Source organism: Nyctereutes procyonoides, unplaced genomic scaffold (genome assembly GCF_905146905.1).
Source record: "Nyctereutes procyonoides isolate TBG_1078 unplaced genomic scaffold, NYPRO_anot_genome, whole genome shotgun sequence".
Lineage (NCBI taxonomy): Eukaryota > Metazoa > Chordata > Mammalia > Carnivora > Canidae > Nyctereutes > Nyctereutes procyonoides.
This window is the reverse complement of record NW_026575024.1, coordinates 47,125,489-47,142,041: the sequence shown is the minus strand read 5'-3', so window position 1 is coordinate 47,142,041 and position 16,553 is coordinate 47,125,489.

Sequence of the window (16,553 nt, the reverse complement as noted above, 5' to 3'; positions counted from 1 at the left end):
GCATCACTCACCAAGGAGTAATGGAGGGACCGTGGGCTGGGTTCCACATTTCAGCCTAAGAGATGGTCTACACTCTGACGGAGAAATATATGTAAATGGTGGGATGAGAAGGAAGATCAACCAATAATTAAATGTTACACGAGAATTTAGTGACCACAGATAAACAAATGGTCAGAAAGGAGACATGGCTGGTAGATTTATAATGTCAGTATTGTGGTGGATGCTGGGATGAACTGGCCAGATTCCCCTGAGAAAGTACAGGACTTATTACCATTGTCGCTGGAACTGCTGTCAGACCCTTCCAAACACATCAGCTGACAGTCACTCCACCCAGAGTCACAGCCAGAGTCACAGTAGGCACAGCTTCTATCTAGTGACTGGTGAGCATAGGAAAGCCCCAGTTGGGGACAGCTTTGAAGGGCCATGCCAGGTCTGGAGCTCCATGGCAGGGGTGGGCGGGGGTGGGTTGGCCCTGGGTCCAGCTCCTCTAACAAATGCTGCTGCACAGGTGTTGATCCCAGATCCTACTATCCAGGACCCAAGATCTTGAAAAGCTTCCTGCACACACGCACCATTTCAGGGTCTGCTCTTCAGGAACCCAACTCATGGAAACATTTTTCAAAACATAAATCTGATCTTTAAAAGCCTCTACTTAAAACCATGGAATGTCTTGCTACTGTGCTCCTTATCCAGACCCTGACCTTCAACTTGGCCTGTAGGCCTCGCAAGACTTGAGACCCTCTCCAGTCTTACCATGCACCGGTTTGAAGTTCACCAGCTGCCTCTCCCCAGCCTCTCGCCAGCCCTCTGATGTTCTTGGCATATAGCAAGCACTGACATGTGATTAAATAAATGAGTGAATGAATGAATGAATGAATGAATTGAAGAAATGTGCTAGGATTGTCCTTCAAGTCCTCTTATTCTCTTTGAGTATTTAACTGGTACACAACCTCCAGGACCTCACTTGAATTGTCCTTCTTCCAGGAAACCCCTGATCCTCACACTAAGTCAGATCCTGTGGTTACATTTTAACTGGTTCCTTTCCTCCATCTCACTGACTACTTGTAGCTGTTCACTTCTCTGTGTGATACATGTATTTCACATCTAGCTGCACATGACTTCATTTCCAGCTGAGCCACAAGTTCCCCAAGGGCAGGGTCCCAACCATGCTGCTCCGTGTGTCATATGTATGTGGCCTACCTAGGTGCTCAATAAGTGTTTTCTGAAGGAAGGAGGGAGGGAAGGAGGAAGAGGGGAAGAAAAAAAAAGAGTGGAAGAAAGAAGAAAGATGGAGGGAATAAAGGAAGGAAGGAAGGAAGGAAGGAAGGAAGGAAGGAAGGAAGGAAGGAAGGAGTGAGTCATGGTTTAAAAATTAGCTCCACGTCTACCTTTGTCTCATGTCCTGATCCTGGGGTCTTGGGATCAAGTCCTGCATCGGGCTCTCCGCAGGGAGCCTGCTTCTCACTCTGCTATGTCTCTGCATCTCATTTTGTGTCTCTCATGAATAAATAAAGAAAATCTTAAAAAAAAAAAAAGATTAGCTCCAACATTGTTGGTGTGGACCGCACATGGAGGTCAACCTCAAAGGATGGGCAGGGTTGCAAAGTTAGACATGGAATGGAGCTTTCCAGGCCAACAAGCAGCCTGGAGGAAGTCCAGGAAAGATGGGGTAGGCACAGTGCATGCTGAGGTGAATGGGGGAAAGATGGTATATTCTAGAATTAGCCAATAGGAGGAAGGGATAAAGGCTAGGTCTTGAGGCCAGACCAGAGCTGGGCACTGGAAGTTAAGGGAAACTTGGCTCAGTTTGGCAGCTATGTCTTCCCTGGACCAGGGAGGGGCCTTCAGCTGTTGCAAGTGCTTTTCATAACTGGACATGGGAATAGTGTTTTTAAAGTGTATCCACACAAAGCTGATCTTGAGCCATCAGCCAAGCCCCACCTCCTGTTGTCTCAGTACAAAAGAAAGAGGCCTGTGCTCTCCCCCATGATGAAGCTCTGAGGATCAAGATTGTGGGGGGGCATTATGTCATCCCTGTGCCAAAAGCACCAAGGTGAGTGTACTGTTGATGAAGGACCTACACAGGACCTTTAGGACATGGCTCCACGGTTGGAGACCAGGAATTAAGGTGAATTTTAAGATCTTACCTCTGCTTAGCACCAAACTTTTAGGGATGCTATGAGCTGGGGATGATAATCCATGCAAAAGCACGTGAGCTGCATGGAGGGTGACAGAGCCTTCTCAGGGAGATGAGGGAAAGCCGTTCGCACACATTCCCAGGCACTCTTTTTTGTGAATGTCTGGGAGGAACCAGGTAAAAGGGAGACCGGGGGCAGCAGAGAGCACCTCACACAGGGCTCCCCAGCTCTAGGGGGATCTGCACCTTCTCGGGGAGCCAGGGAGTCACAAAGAAAGAGGCTGGTAGAAAGCAGCTCACAGCTCTCAGGTTTCTCAGCATAAAACCCAGAGTGTGGGCCCTGGCATTCGGTCAGGTGGGGAGAGCGGACCCCACATTATTCCAGAACTCAGCTTCTACTGCGGCAGGGTGATGTCCCTGGCTTGAAGGCAAGTGGCTGATGTTTGGGAATGACAAGGCAGCTCCTGCTACTTCATTCCTTTGAGAATCTACCTGTTGCTTCCCACGGATGGACTCAAACTGCTGTTTCCTACCAGGGAAGGGGCCAGCCATGTGCTTGTACCTGCGGACAGGGACAGCACCAGCACACGGTTCACCCCAAGCTCACTCTGGGCTCACCCCAAGTCAGTACCATGGCCGATTCTTCACGTGAATGAATGCACTGAGCTCTCCAGGCCATGTGGTCATTATACCCATTTTACAGAGATGCCACGTGGGACACAATGTCAGGACTCCGGTCCCGTGAATACAGTCCAGAATGGCTGGGGTGGACGGGTAGGGACATGTAGTATGTCCAGCACGGCACTCAGGGCCTGTGCTACCCACAAGGCCTCTTCTCTGAAACTCTCATGACTCCAGGTGATGAGCACGTCCTCTTTCTGCAGCTCTGCCTCCCAGACCTGGAAGAACTAAAGTTTCTGATCTCCAGAAAGCAGTGGGATCACACCCTTCTCACTAATGAGATTACTTAGGGCATTGCTAAATTAGGAGGAACTATCCTAGAATTTTTAGTCCCATCACCAAGGCTAACCTGTACCCACCATGGGGGGATAACCAGGTCCTTAGAAGGGCTCTCAAGGTACCAACTACCACCAGCCCTCTGATGGGGTCCAGTCACTGGCTTGTGTGGTGACACGCATTGCTCTGCTCCAAGGAAGCTGGAAATCAGGCTCAAGACATGAGCATGAACACTGTGGGGTCGGGTCCCCCAGCATCCTCTGTGGGGTCCTTGTGTCATACATGAGGGGGCAGTGACCTCTGCAGGAAGCCTACCTGTGCTTCCTGGGGCTCACTTGGAAAGAATGGGCCTTGTTTCCTTACTGAATTCAAACAACAGCCCTTTTGCACATTGGTCCTTTGACCCCTTCCAAGCCCTCCACTGAGGGCGTTTCAGAAAGTAAGTGGCTTTGGTGGGGATGATGGAGCTCCCCTCAAACCCAAGCTGCTCCCTGACTTTGCTCTGACCTTGGGCTCTGGGAAGGGAAAGAACCAATTGCCCGCATGTCTGAGGCTCATCCCCAGATGAGAGGAGCGGGGCCCTGAGCCTGTGCCAGCCACCGCGTGCTGCCAGGGAGTCCCTCTCGGAGGCCTGGGGCTGCAGTAAAGGTTAATGAGGCCACAAATAAAAGGCCATGTTCTCTTCCCTGTGCCCGCTCATGCCTCCCTGCTGCCAGGATAGCAGGGAACTCTGGCGTATGGGGCCCTCGCCGTGAAGCCCAGTTCGGGTGGGGGAAGCCATTTTTTTTCCCTGGACTTCAGGAGCCCCTTCATGAGTAAGCTTAAAAAATAAAATCCAGCCCCCACCACTTCACTGCTGCCTGCATGGAGGCTTCCTCGTGTTCCCCAGTGAAGCGCTAGCCCCCCCCCCGTCTTGTCTCTCTGTCTCTTCCCTCCCCTTGCCCCTAAATACTTCAATGTGTGTCCCCTAAAAACACGAAAATTCTCTCACTTCAAAGAAGACCAATACAAACCTATCAGCTAATCTACAAACCTCTTACAGATTTCAGCAATTATGCCTACAATGCTCCCAAGGCATGTTGTCCTTGCTGTCGTCCCTTTGGCTTCCTTGAACCTGGAACAGCTGCTCACCTCCTTTACGTCTCACAGCCAGGACACTGCAAGTGATGACAGTTCAGTTTTGCACCACAACCCTCCATTAGGGCAGAGGGCTGCGGACCTAAGGCCTTGACATGAAACTCCCCCAGTGCACCCTTCTTGTGATAACTCTTTCTTTTTTAGATTTGATCGAGGGGCTGAGAGGGTGAATAAGGGAAACCCCACCGGGAGTCCTGATTACCTGGCTTCAGTGGTCCCAGAGAGGAAAGCAGGCAGGCTGGCTCCTTCTCGGGCTTCCCCAGGGGTCCTCGGGAAGCGAGGGCTTGGCAGAGGTGTGGCCTGACAACCCAACCCTCTGACGCCAGGGTCAGAAGATTCAACAGTAACTCATGAGTCAGACACCTCGCTATCCTCTGCCTCAGCTTCACCCTCAGAGGAGAGCACAGGGAAGGCCCCGGTGAGGAGTCTGGTTGTCCTCAGGGTTCCTCCTGCCTTGGTCCCAGGGGAAACTGGGAGGAGATCCTTATGATCCATGGTCTCAGTTTCTGTTCCCCTGAAAGAGGTGCCGACAGCTCACACTGGGGACAGGCGATATATTCGATGTATTGAGGAGAGGACTGGGAAGCCTGGGGAGGGTCAGGAGGGAAATGGGAGGAAAGGAATGATGACAAAGTGGGGTGAACGAGCTGCTGGTGTCCATGGGCAGTTGAGGCTCAGTCCCATCCGGTCCTGGGAGACACCCTGCCACTAACAGGCCTTAGCTTTGTGGGGGGCAGGGAGCTGGCATCCTCACTCACCAGCTCCCGCCCTGATAGTGTACACTTTGCTCGAAGGAGGCAGGTACCCATCACCTGTGGCCCACCCCCTCCAGAGGCCAGAGAGCAGCACGGGGCAGACACACTGAGCCCTTGGCAGACGTAGGGGTGTCTGCAGGTGACCTCTAGGGGCAGGGTTCTGGCTAGGGCCTTTCTTTTCCTTTTGATCTGCAAAGACACCCCTTCAAGGTTGAACAGGAAAACCCAGGAAGCAAGTAATTTGCTTCTTATGCCTCCAAACACATATTCTCCTTATCCCCTGAGGCCTGGTTTTCCCAATAAAAGAGGGAAAAGAACAGTTACATTTGGCTCCAGAGGGTCTCTGAGTGGACCCAAATCAGGTCATCCTGCCAATCTCTTTAGGACCTTTTCAAGTTCACCAAATAGTTTTCCCCAAATAGTTTTCCTCTTCCAGTAAGCCTTCCCAGACTAACACAACCCACAGGGAGAAATGGCAAGAGGCCTCTGCTCCAAGGGATAGGCAGTGGCTGCTCCGAGCCTGAGGCCATATTCTGTTGCCAGGGAGATTGTAGAGGGGTTGCTGCAAGATGTCCCGGGCAGGGAGGGCAGGGGTAGCAGTACGCCCAGCAGCCTACTGCACTTACCTCTCTCATTCCTGTATCAGAGAGTGAGCCCTGGGGGAAAGGACCTACACTAAAGCACTTTCAGGGACTCAGGAGGAAGGACATGCCTGGAGCTGGGAACTGGAGGTTCGTGGCTCCTGGGGGCCAGGGCAGCCACAGCGCAGCCCAGCCCAGTGAGGGAGTGTGCTCCGCACACGTCTGTAGAGCTGAGGGGTGTTGTGTGGGTTTAGTGGAGCCACCGTACTAGGGGAGGGAGCGTGGATGAGCTCACCATTGGGCTGCAGCTGACCTCAGATCTCAGGCTCAGACTCCCATTTGTGTCCACTTACTTCTCCAACCCCCTCAAAGCAGTGGAAGCCAGATTGTGGAGGGTCACAAAAGCCTTGTTATTTTTAATGGAGGGCTTTGAGGCATCTGGCGATGACCCAGGTCCCCCGAGGGTGCTGGGACCCTGACTGTGTGACACTTTCAGACCAGACCTGGGTTCCCCTGGGAGGTCCAGCCCATCACCCCCAGGGCCCGAGTTTCATGGTACAAAAATACACCCTCAGGTATCATTCAGAACATTCCCTGTTGGAGGGACGGGCAGCGAGGCTCTGCGATCTCTGTCTTGCTGGTGACACAGGGGCTCACGCTCATGGGGCCTCACCAAAGGGCACAAGACAGAAAGGAAAGAATTGCCCGGGAAAGTGGCAGGAGCAGGGGTGGCTGCTTCTACTTTACCAGAGATGAATTAGCACAACTGCCAAAAATACGGTTCCTATCCGTCTATCAAAACTGAGCTAGCATCTTGAGATTTAGGTAAGACATGTGCTAAAGTGGGCAGCTGCTTTGGGCTAAGGGAGTGAGGGTTTGCCTGTGATGCAAGTTTAAAAACAGCCTGCCAAGCTGAGGGCCTGCGATGGCCTCGAGGGTGCGGCCATGAGAGATGAGAGGAGAAAACAGGCCAGCTGCAAACTTTATGTTCTCACAAGTGTGCTTACAACTGTTCCCCTCAGCTGCTCTGGCCGGCCAGGGCCTCCCAGACACAACCTGCCCAGCCCTTCTCGCTGCTCCACATGTTGCACGCTTACCACCTTAGCACGAAATTTCCCTGGTATCTGCAAACCCCCACCCGTATGCAGAGTTTGCACCCTTCAAGCAGCCCCATGCCCTTTCCTTCTGCCACTGTGCCCTCCTGGCAGGACTGGCTCTGGGGGCCAGGTTCTGTGGTTACCATGCCCCGTGGCTCTGCCAGAGCCCATCCTCCTGGAGAGCTTTCTGAGCTGTTGTGACCGGGATGTGCAGTGTTGTGGCCACCAGAGAGAATGACAGGCAGGGGCCGCAGAGTAGAAGTAGAACCACTGCTGTGCTCTGTAACTTCAATAAAGCTAATTGAATCTCACGCTCGGGGATTCAGGAAAGCTTGCTCCCATGCGTGGAGCTCCCGGGTTGTCTGCAGTGGCGGGCCTCTGGCTCTGGTACCGTGGGAGGGTTGGCACTTGGCTCTACCCATGCCCAGAGGGGAAATTCCAAGCTCAAGAGATCAGTGCAGTCAAGCCCACATGGTCTGTATCATGCGATCTGGGCTGCTCTCTTCCCTCTAAGCACATGTGGGTCAGCCCAGGGTGGGAAACACCCCGCCAACGTGCCCGGGGCTCAGGATGCCTGAGAGTACTCCCAGACCTGTGGCCGTCCTCCTGTTGCCATCTGGTCCCTGCAGCTGGGAATTCATGCAGTGTCTTCCTCCATGACACATGGGCCTCTCCCAGGGTCCCAAATAGTCTAAGGAAACTCTGCAGGACAGGGGCCTGTTGGGTCCCGCAGGCCACGCATTTTAGGCTTCTTAGATAATCTCCAAATGATGTTACTCAGAGTCACCATAAAAAACTCAATGTGTATTTAAAACATGCCACACATTTCATAGCTTCACTTTGGCTTTTGTTCATTTTTAAATGCATTTGGGAACTCATGGAGTACAGGCATACCACACACACACACACACACACACACACACACAGAGCCCTCCTTAATTAACAGCAGGGTGTTCTTCTTCCATTGAAATGTAAAATGATAGCAACTCTTCCTCTTATGGCCTCATTTATTTAGTTAAGAGACTCCCGGGAGGAATGTTCCTGCTATTCCCTGATATAAAGCCAAAAAGACTCTTTTTAAAATGTTCTTTCAGTTCCACAAAAGACACCTTTAAAATTGGTTTCTGTTAGAGCATGTGCTTGCTGTAACCTGGAAACCTAAGTACAGTGATGTCATTTCTGTGTTGTGCAAGTCCAGCTCTCTCACAAGGGACAGGGGATGTCTGTATTTGCAACCTCTGGCCTCCTGGCTTATCTGTTGGCCCAGGAGGGGGCAAGAGACCTTAGGGCGGCTCCATGGCATTGTGGTGGGTCTGGTATTGGGGGCTTTGGTTCCTCAGGCATTGTGGTTGATACAGAGGTGCCCAGATCCCTTCCAAGAAGGACGGTGGGTGCCAGTGTGCTCAGCAGGGCCTTCTGGCTGTCAGATCTTCAGTCTGGCTCAGCAGCAGACGGTCTGCAGCTGGTGACAGGTGACAGCCAAGCAGGCTGTAAAGGCTTCTAACTGGGGGCCCAGGGCCAGTGGGTTTGAGGTGAAAATTACATGTGAAAGTGACATCGATGGTAAGTGTGCATTGGTACGATCAGGTTACTCCTTGAAAGAACAAAACAGTGATGACAATGATGAAAATCACTCATAACCCTACTTTCAGGGATAAAAATTACTAGCATATCAGTATATTCCCTTCTGGTTTTCTCATGACTATGTCTACATGAATTTGCTTTATTTTGTTTTGTTTTTTTATAGGCTTGAGATGGTATGCACCATCCACAGATTCAAATCTTGCTTTTCTTAACATTCTAATGAGCATTTTCCCATGACAGATAAGGATTTCTCATCAGAGCTGGATTCTGCTCCAAGTAGCAATGGGGAAAAAAGTTTGGCTTCTGCAAATACTGATGTATAGCCTTTGTGTCTTGGTGCTGCTCTGCATCCAAGATATAGCTGGACCCTACACTGTGTGAGAAGTCAGGATGTGAGGGGGAAAGCAGGATATTGGGGGAGGTGCCTAGGGTCCTTGCCCTTTCCTGTTACTTTCTAGCTAAGTGACCAAATCAACTGGGATTTCTTACCTTGGTAGCTTCTTCCATGGGGGGGGTAATCATCCATCATTTCCCTAAGAGGGAGCCAGGTCACCTGTTCTCTTAGAATTGGCTCCATGCATTCATTCATGCCCTCACTCAGAGCCTGTCCAAGGAAGTTGTTGGGTTACAGTGGAAGACAGATTTAGTCCTTGTCTCCAACAAACTATTCTCACTAATAGCGTGATTCCATCAGCACACAGTGATGGGAAAAGAAGGGATATGTTCTCTAATCACTAGTATTAGGTATAACCTGGCCAGATTCTCTCTTATCATGACAAAAAAGCTGAGACCCAAGGAGCCAGGTGATGTGCTCCGTGTCTCACAATCAGAGAGCTCATTCTTATTCCTGAGGATTCCATTTCCTTTGTGATAGGCAAGAAATTAAACACCGTGTATATTGCTCATTTATTACCACATTGCTTGTTTCTTATTGCTTATTTGTACCATGCTAGCAAATGTTTCTCAAAATGTGTCCTACAAAGCACTCATTGTGTAAAAAAGGAAGATGGTTGTTGTAACAGGAGCTCAGTGATCAAATAAGTTTGGCATATGTTGGATTAAGAAAGTGAAGCAGATTCTTTCCCGAAGGACTTATTAGACTTCCACGTGCAACACAGACCACAAAACTGTCAAGGGGAGGATGTTATGCATCTGGTTTCCAAAATCATTTCACAGGACATACACAAAACACCATTTGGGAAAGTCTCCTGGATTTGCACTGTTCTTACATGTAAGCCTCTCTGATTCAAACAAAATTGCTGAAAAATACCATTTGAGTGACATATTGCCTCTAATAGAAATCATCATTATTTTTTAAGAATACATGAAGTGTTTTCAAGTTGGAAAGCCAGATGGTCTCACTCTGGTGGTTGCTTGTGACCTCATGACAAAGTTCTGTCCAGTGAGCTGAGCTGAAGGGATAAGCATAATTCCTTGGTATCTGTGTAAAAAGAAGCGCATACCTTCTACTTCCTCCTTCTCCTCCCCACAGCCTTGAAGCCAGACATGGTCATGGTGAACCATCTTCAACCATAAAGATGAAGGCAAAGGCCAGAACATGGTGGGACAAGGCCACACAGGGTCTACTTCCTGGACCATTTGGAAACCAAGGCCATTCCACTCTACTGAACCACCTATACATGTGAACCTACCTGTGAGAAAGAAATAAACTTCTATTTTATTTAAGCTCCTGTAACATTCACTCTCTTTTAAAGCAACCACACCTATATCTTAACTGATATAACTTCCCTTGCACTTCACATATTTTAAGATTATTCTTGTGCTGTCTTATCTGTATCTTTTGTGTCTGGCTTACGGATATTAATAAACTAACTTGGAGCCATGAAAAAAGTCCATTGTCCCTGAAATTGTGACAGTGGCATGGTCTTTTTGCACTTTGCCTCAAAGCATGTACCAAAGATTTTTTTTTTAATTTTTGTTTTTATTTTATTTTCCAAATATATTTTTAAAATCCTGTTCAGGCCTCCTTTTCATGGAGTGTGAATTTAAATCATTGTAAATCATCTCTATAAACATGATCTCAATTGGATCATGCTCTTCCCCTTTCCTATTTATTTTTCAAATTTTTTTCCTGTAGGTCTCAAAAGACCATTGAATGTTACGAACTTGATCCAAGCACTAATGAGGGTCCATTTGAATTTCTTTCCCCTGTGTTTTAGCCAACTTTTCATTCTTGCTAACTAAAGCTGATGCAGTGTTTTCCTCTAATAACTGGTTCATATTCCTTAAATTCTTTTCTTGGCTCATCAAAGTGAGCTAAGCTGCTGGACAGCTCATAACCGTCTTGCCTTTTTATTCTTCCTTTATGTACAATACTTATGCAAAGCCAAATTTTATCCTAATTCGTTCCCTTGTTTTTTTGTGTCTTTCAAATTAGGGGCATTTCTATTCCCCTTCTTTTAAAGAATACACATTGCCAGGCATTATGTAGATGAAAGCATTCTGGAGCAGAACTGCCTTCCCACAATTCTCAGTGGGACTCAACAGTGTCCAGGGACCATGGCATCATTCCCAACCCAGTGGAGATCTTGTTTATGAGTAGAGGATAAAGTAGTCCAATTTCAACCCACAAAACTGTTCCCTCCCTCATTCTATTCAGCAGTATATACGTGGTCCTAGTGCACACAACTGGACCATCCTCTTTGGAATACCAGGTCAAACTCTTCCATTTTGCCTAGTGAGCTCCTCAACCAGACACCGGTCAGGTTTCTCTATGAGACCTGATCTTCAGTCAACACATTTTTTTCTCAGCCCTTCAGCTTTTTGGTCACTTCGTGGGCAGAACATATTGTTTGGGGCATCAGCCTCCCCTTCAGATAAATCTGTAAACATTTTCTTCACATACAAAAGTAGAAGGAGTCATTTCATTATTTCAAATGGGCTTTCTTTGGCTAGATTGTTTATGATGGTGGGGAAGAGATTGTGCCTCCCAAAGTCTCCTTCAGGACTCAGGGCTTGTGTCCCCGCTGCTGGCCATGCTGCTGCCTCGCAACCCCCAGCTGCCTGCGTGGATGGAGGAAACTTGATTTTAGTTTCTTGCACTAAATGTGCTCCTTTGTCATCTCTAGTCTGGGCAGGCAAGCAAAGGTCTCCAGGCTCATTCTGAAGCCCTGTAGGTCATAAGTTTTTGTGTGTGTAAGGGAGTTCTCTTTCTATCCTTTCTAACTGATCAACACCAGCAGCACTTTGGGGGCCTCCCCAACTGTACTTGTTCCTCCCTTGGCCCAGGTAAGAGCATCCTTTTTGCAAGGATGGCACAGTTGTAAGTTTCCTCCCTTGGCCTCACTGCCTGCCCCCCATGGTATGCAACATATTCCTAGAATTTTCTGCAGCCTGACTCAGATATTCTGGAGCTTGTTTTCAAGCAAAGGGCTGTCTTGAGATTTGCTTTGAGGATGTGCACCTACTTGGGAGAACATTGTGTCTGAGAAAGGGCTTTAGGCTGCCCTGTTTTCTTTGCCACATTTATTTTATTTTATTTTATTTTTTCCACATGTATTATAAAAGACTAAAGTTTTTATGTTACTACAGAACAGATCGATGTACGCCTTTTGTTTCCCAATGTACATTGCTTGTTCGGTCATCTTGGGGAGTTTATAATAACATGACATACTGGGTCACTGGCAGGCAAACCTCAGTTTGCTCTTCTCCTCTGCCTACCTTTGCAGCACTGATGATTAGTCTTTAGGACTAAGTATAATGTCTTCCTTCCTTGGGCACTGATGTGGTCCACTCCAGTGGGATGCAAGGTACTTGTTATTCCCTGGACCTGTATTTAAGTTGAAACCTAAACCCAAAGTTCAGACTCCTAACCATAAAGTCACCCTTTCCAGGAACCACTCCCTCTGGGCTGCTCACAGCACCGACTCCCATTGCAACTAACCGACAGGAAAAGTCACCAAAATATATTCCATTTCTCTTCACTTTTTTGCTCTCTCTCCCTCTATTTCCATTAGTACCCTCTTGGTTTACTCAAAGCCTTGAGGATGCTTTGTCAGTGCTTAGAACAAGAATGCAGCTCTCAGAGCCATGGGGAGGAAAGCCCTGCCAATGATCAGTACTAAGGGTTCCACCCCAGAGGAGAAATGCAGGAAGACCATATTGGTGAGTGTGCTGGCCCACGAGGGGGACATTCGAGGCTCAGTTTAGGCTCCTGACCAATGCTCTGTGTCTGCCTCCATGTCCTCACCTGTAAAACGGGATTTAAACACGATGAACCTGCATGGCTGGTATCCTGTGTGTCACGGCACAGCTGATACTGCTTCTGTGCCTGAAAGTACACGCTCTCCAAGATACAAATCATTAGGTTGTTTAAGGAAAGACATTTAGATATGAATTAGCAGCAACAAATGAAAGGCTAATACCCAGCCTAACTGAAGAGACAGAAGAGCTGGGCTGAGGCTAAGTGGACATGGTTGGCCTTCTGTCTATTGAATGGTGGGATCACAGCAAATGGTAGGGATATCTACATGATATGGTCTGAGGAAGACTCAACCTCTTTTTTTAAAAAAATTTAAAAGCAGTCTTAGATGTCCAGAGAAGTTGCAAGTACAAAATTGAGACCTTTTCTCCTGAACTATTTGAGAGTAAGTTATAGAGCCTTATCTACCTCCACTACTTTCAGAGCCACAGTACAACCGCCAAACTCAGGAAATCACATTAACACAATAGACTCTCGGGGATCCCTGGGTGGCTCAGCGGTTTAGCGCCTGCCTTTGGCCCAGGGCGCGATCCTGGGGTCTCGGGATCGAGTCCCGCATCGGGCTCCCGGCATGGAGCCTGCTTCTCCCTCCTCCTGTGTCTCTGCCTCTCTCTCTCTCTCTGTCTATCATAAATAAATAAATAAATCTTTAAGAAAAAAAAAGATATATAACACAATAGACTCTCTTATCCTGAGACCTATCTCCCCCACATCAAATGTCTCCAGTTGTCTCAGTAACATTTTTTGTAGCTAAAGGTTTTAGATCAGAATCATGAGCTGCATTTAGCTGCTTTGTCTTGGAAACTGTCTTCAATCTGACCTCCCCTTGGTCTTCCTTGACTTGTACTTTTGAAGAGGGCTGGCCTCAGTTACATTATAGAATATATCCAAATTTGGGTTTGTTTGTTATTTCCTTGGTATTAGATTTAAACTATGTATCATTGGCAGGAATATTCCAGAAGCAATGTGGGTTCTTGCATCCTAACCAGTGGTGAGCAATTTTGACTTACTCCATTTCTGATTGTATAATATTCGGAGGGTTTGGTACTCAATCCCTGGGACATCTATCCATCCATCCCACACTCAAAGCAGTAATTTATGTTGTCTATCACATATGTGGTAATAATGTGTGCTTCTGCCTTGGGATATGGTGGATGGAATAATGGGAGAAGGTTATTTGGTGCTTGGACTGTTCTATACTTGACCATCTAGTTCAAAAGCTGTAGGCTTACAAATTACAGAATGCACACCGTCCACAATTTATCTTGTCAGAAATAAGCAGGCTTGCTCACTTCAGGTTCTGTGAGGGTGAGTTGCTTAAATAGAGATAGAATAACCAACATAGAACATACTGTCAGTTTGTCAATATTTGGTTCATTCCTATTGATTCTCATTTTGTAGCAAAAATGTAGACAACCATTAGAGAATTTTTTTCCACTAAGAAAAAGAATTTGTGTCTTGGTTTTATAATTTAGAGAGTTTTTTTTCCAGGAGTGGAAAAGTTGAATCCAGCATAACTCCTGGACTCTGAAATGGGGAGGAAACCAGCAGGAGCCTAACCCATGAATTAACTTCCAAAGAAAAACATTTCCAACAGATCCAATGAAATATTCATTTATTGTCAAATGATAGCCCCTCATAAAAATATGCTATCCAAAGTCTCCTAAAATAAGATTTCTAGGAATTCTCAGTTTCTGGCATTCAATTACCAAACTAGCAATTTTTTTGTGTATTTGGCTAAACTCTTGGAAAATGATACAACTGAACAATTTGAAATGAGACAATATGATTGATCTAAAGGCCAGAGTAAAACATAAGGAATGAGTTGTCCTTTAAGGGCTGGACCAAAGCAAGTTCTTCTATTACTAGTACTATACTGAAGTATGAGATATTTACTAAATTACTGGAGAAAATAGAAATAAAATTTATATCCAGCTGCCGTGTCAGATGGGTTGGAAGGGAATCTGTCTCCTAAAAATAACCCCTTTAAGCCTCCACTGTAGTCTGCAGATGAAGGAAACAGGGTTCTGACCCAACAGTGTCTGGTGCATAGTAGGTGTGCAACATGACCCTAGATGAATGATTATATTGATAGTCTTCAATTCTAGGGGCTTTAATGATCAGGGCAGTGAAGCATCAAGGGTAAGTCTTCATTTCATACATCTTTTTTAAAAAAACAATTATTTTATTTTAGAGAGAGAAAGTGGGGGGTTGGGCAGAGGGGGAGGGGAGAGAGAGAGAGAGAGAGAATCTCAAGCACACTCCATGCTCAGAATGGAGCCCAATGTGAACCTTGATCCACAACCCTGAGATCATGCCCTGAACTGAAATCAATAGTTGAATGCTTAACTGACTGAGCCACCGAGATGCCCCTCATTTCACACATCTTAGAGCATTTACTCTTCTGTTTTTATTTGTGTATTGTAATTTAAAAAGCATACAAAGATGTAATGCTTAAAATATCCAGGTCACTTACTTGTTGTAGAGACATATGGGGGTAATTGAGCAAGGCCCCTGTATTGAAGGATGCAGAGTTGGGGGCAGACACAACAGATATATATTACATGTTCTAAATTACAAACATTGGGGTAAGTGCCCAAAGTGAAGGATAAAATAGTGCTAGAGGAAAGAACTAATGTCACTAGCTGTGGTTTCAGGGACCCATCTCATGGAGGAAGTGACATGGAAGGGGATACATAATTGAAACTTTGGCACTATCTGTCCATACCCTGTCTTTGTCCCTTGATTATAACCAGCTTCTCCCCTGGGAGTGGGCTTTTGGCCACTAGGCTCATTCTTCCAGACCTTGATCCCTTGGTCATAGTAGACCAAGCAGGGGCTGAATACAATGTTCCAATGAATCCTAGGACCCCCTCTGGTCAGGCCCTGAGCTGCCATTCCTGTATATGGCTTTCCAGTGGTTCCTTGGACTCCATGATCTTGCTTATAAATCTCCCCTGCCATAAATAAAATCTTTTAAAAAATGTTGTATGGGGAGGTGGGAGGTGAGTATGGGGAGCTGTGGCTGGCTGGTTCAGTCAGTTAAGCATCTAATTCTTGGTTTCAGCTCAGGTCATGATCTCAGAGTCATGAGATTGAGCCCCACACTGAGCATGGAGCCTGCTTGAGATTCTCCCCCTCTGCCCCTGCCCTCCTTTCTAGATAAATAAATAATTAAAACCTTAAAAAAATCTCTTTTGCTGCTAAATTTTGCTTAAAGTTGAATTCTGTTTCCTGCAAGCAAGAATCAAGGCTTGACTAAGTCTAAGAGGAAGGAGAAAACAGCTAGCATTTATTTCCCTCTGACCATGTGACAAACATTGCACTTTTCATCCATTATTTTATTATTCCATAAATTGTGATTGCTTCCCACTTAAAAAATGTAAAAACCCAAACTCCACTGTATTAGACCTATCCAGGAAGAGGCAGCCCTGGAATGCAGCCCCTGGGCTCAGAATGAGGTATTGTTTTTATCCATCACTATGCTTTCTGGGCAGTTGCAGCGGGGTGGTGGCATGAACAATCTCACTAACTCCAGAAGCATAGCTGTGATCCTGGGCTTTTGTAAACTTACTTTGATTTTCATTCCTTCTTCATTCATTCCTTTTCACTGTATCAATGTTTTTCAAGAGTTTGTCTTCCATGAACAGAAATCTCACAGAGGAAGACATAGACATGCAACATGCACATGAGAAAATGCTCTGCATCACTGGCCATCAGGGAAATACACATCAAAACCACAATGAGATACCACCTCACACCAGTGAGAATGGGGAAAATTAACAAGGCAGGAAACCACAAATGTTGGAGAGGATGCGGAGAAAAGGGAACCCTCTTACACTGTTGGTGGGAATGTGAACTGGTGCAGCCACTCTGGAAAACTGTGTGGAGGGTCCTCAAAGAGTTAAAAATAGACCTGCCCTATGACCCAGCAATTGCACTGCTGGGGATTTACCCCAAAGATTCAGATGCAATGAAACGCCGGGACACCTGCACCCCGATGTTTCTAGCAGCCATGTCCACAATAACCAAACTGTGGAAGGAGCCTTGGTGTCCATCGAAAGATGAATGGATAAAGAAGAT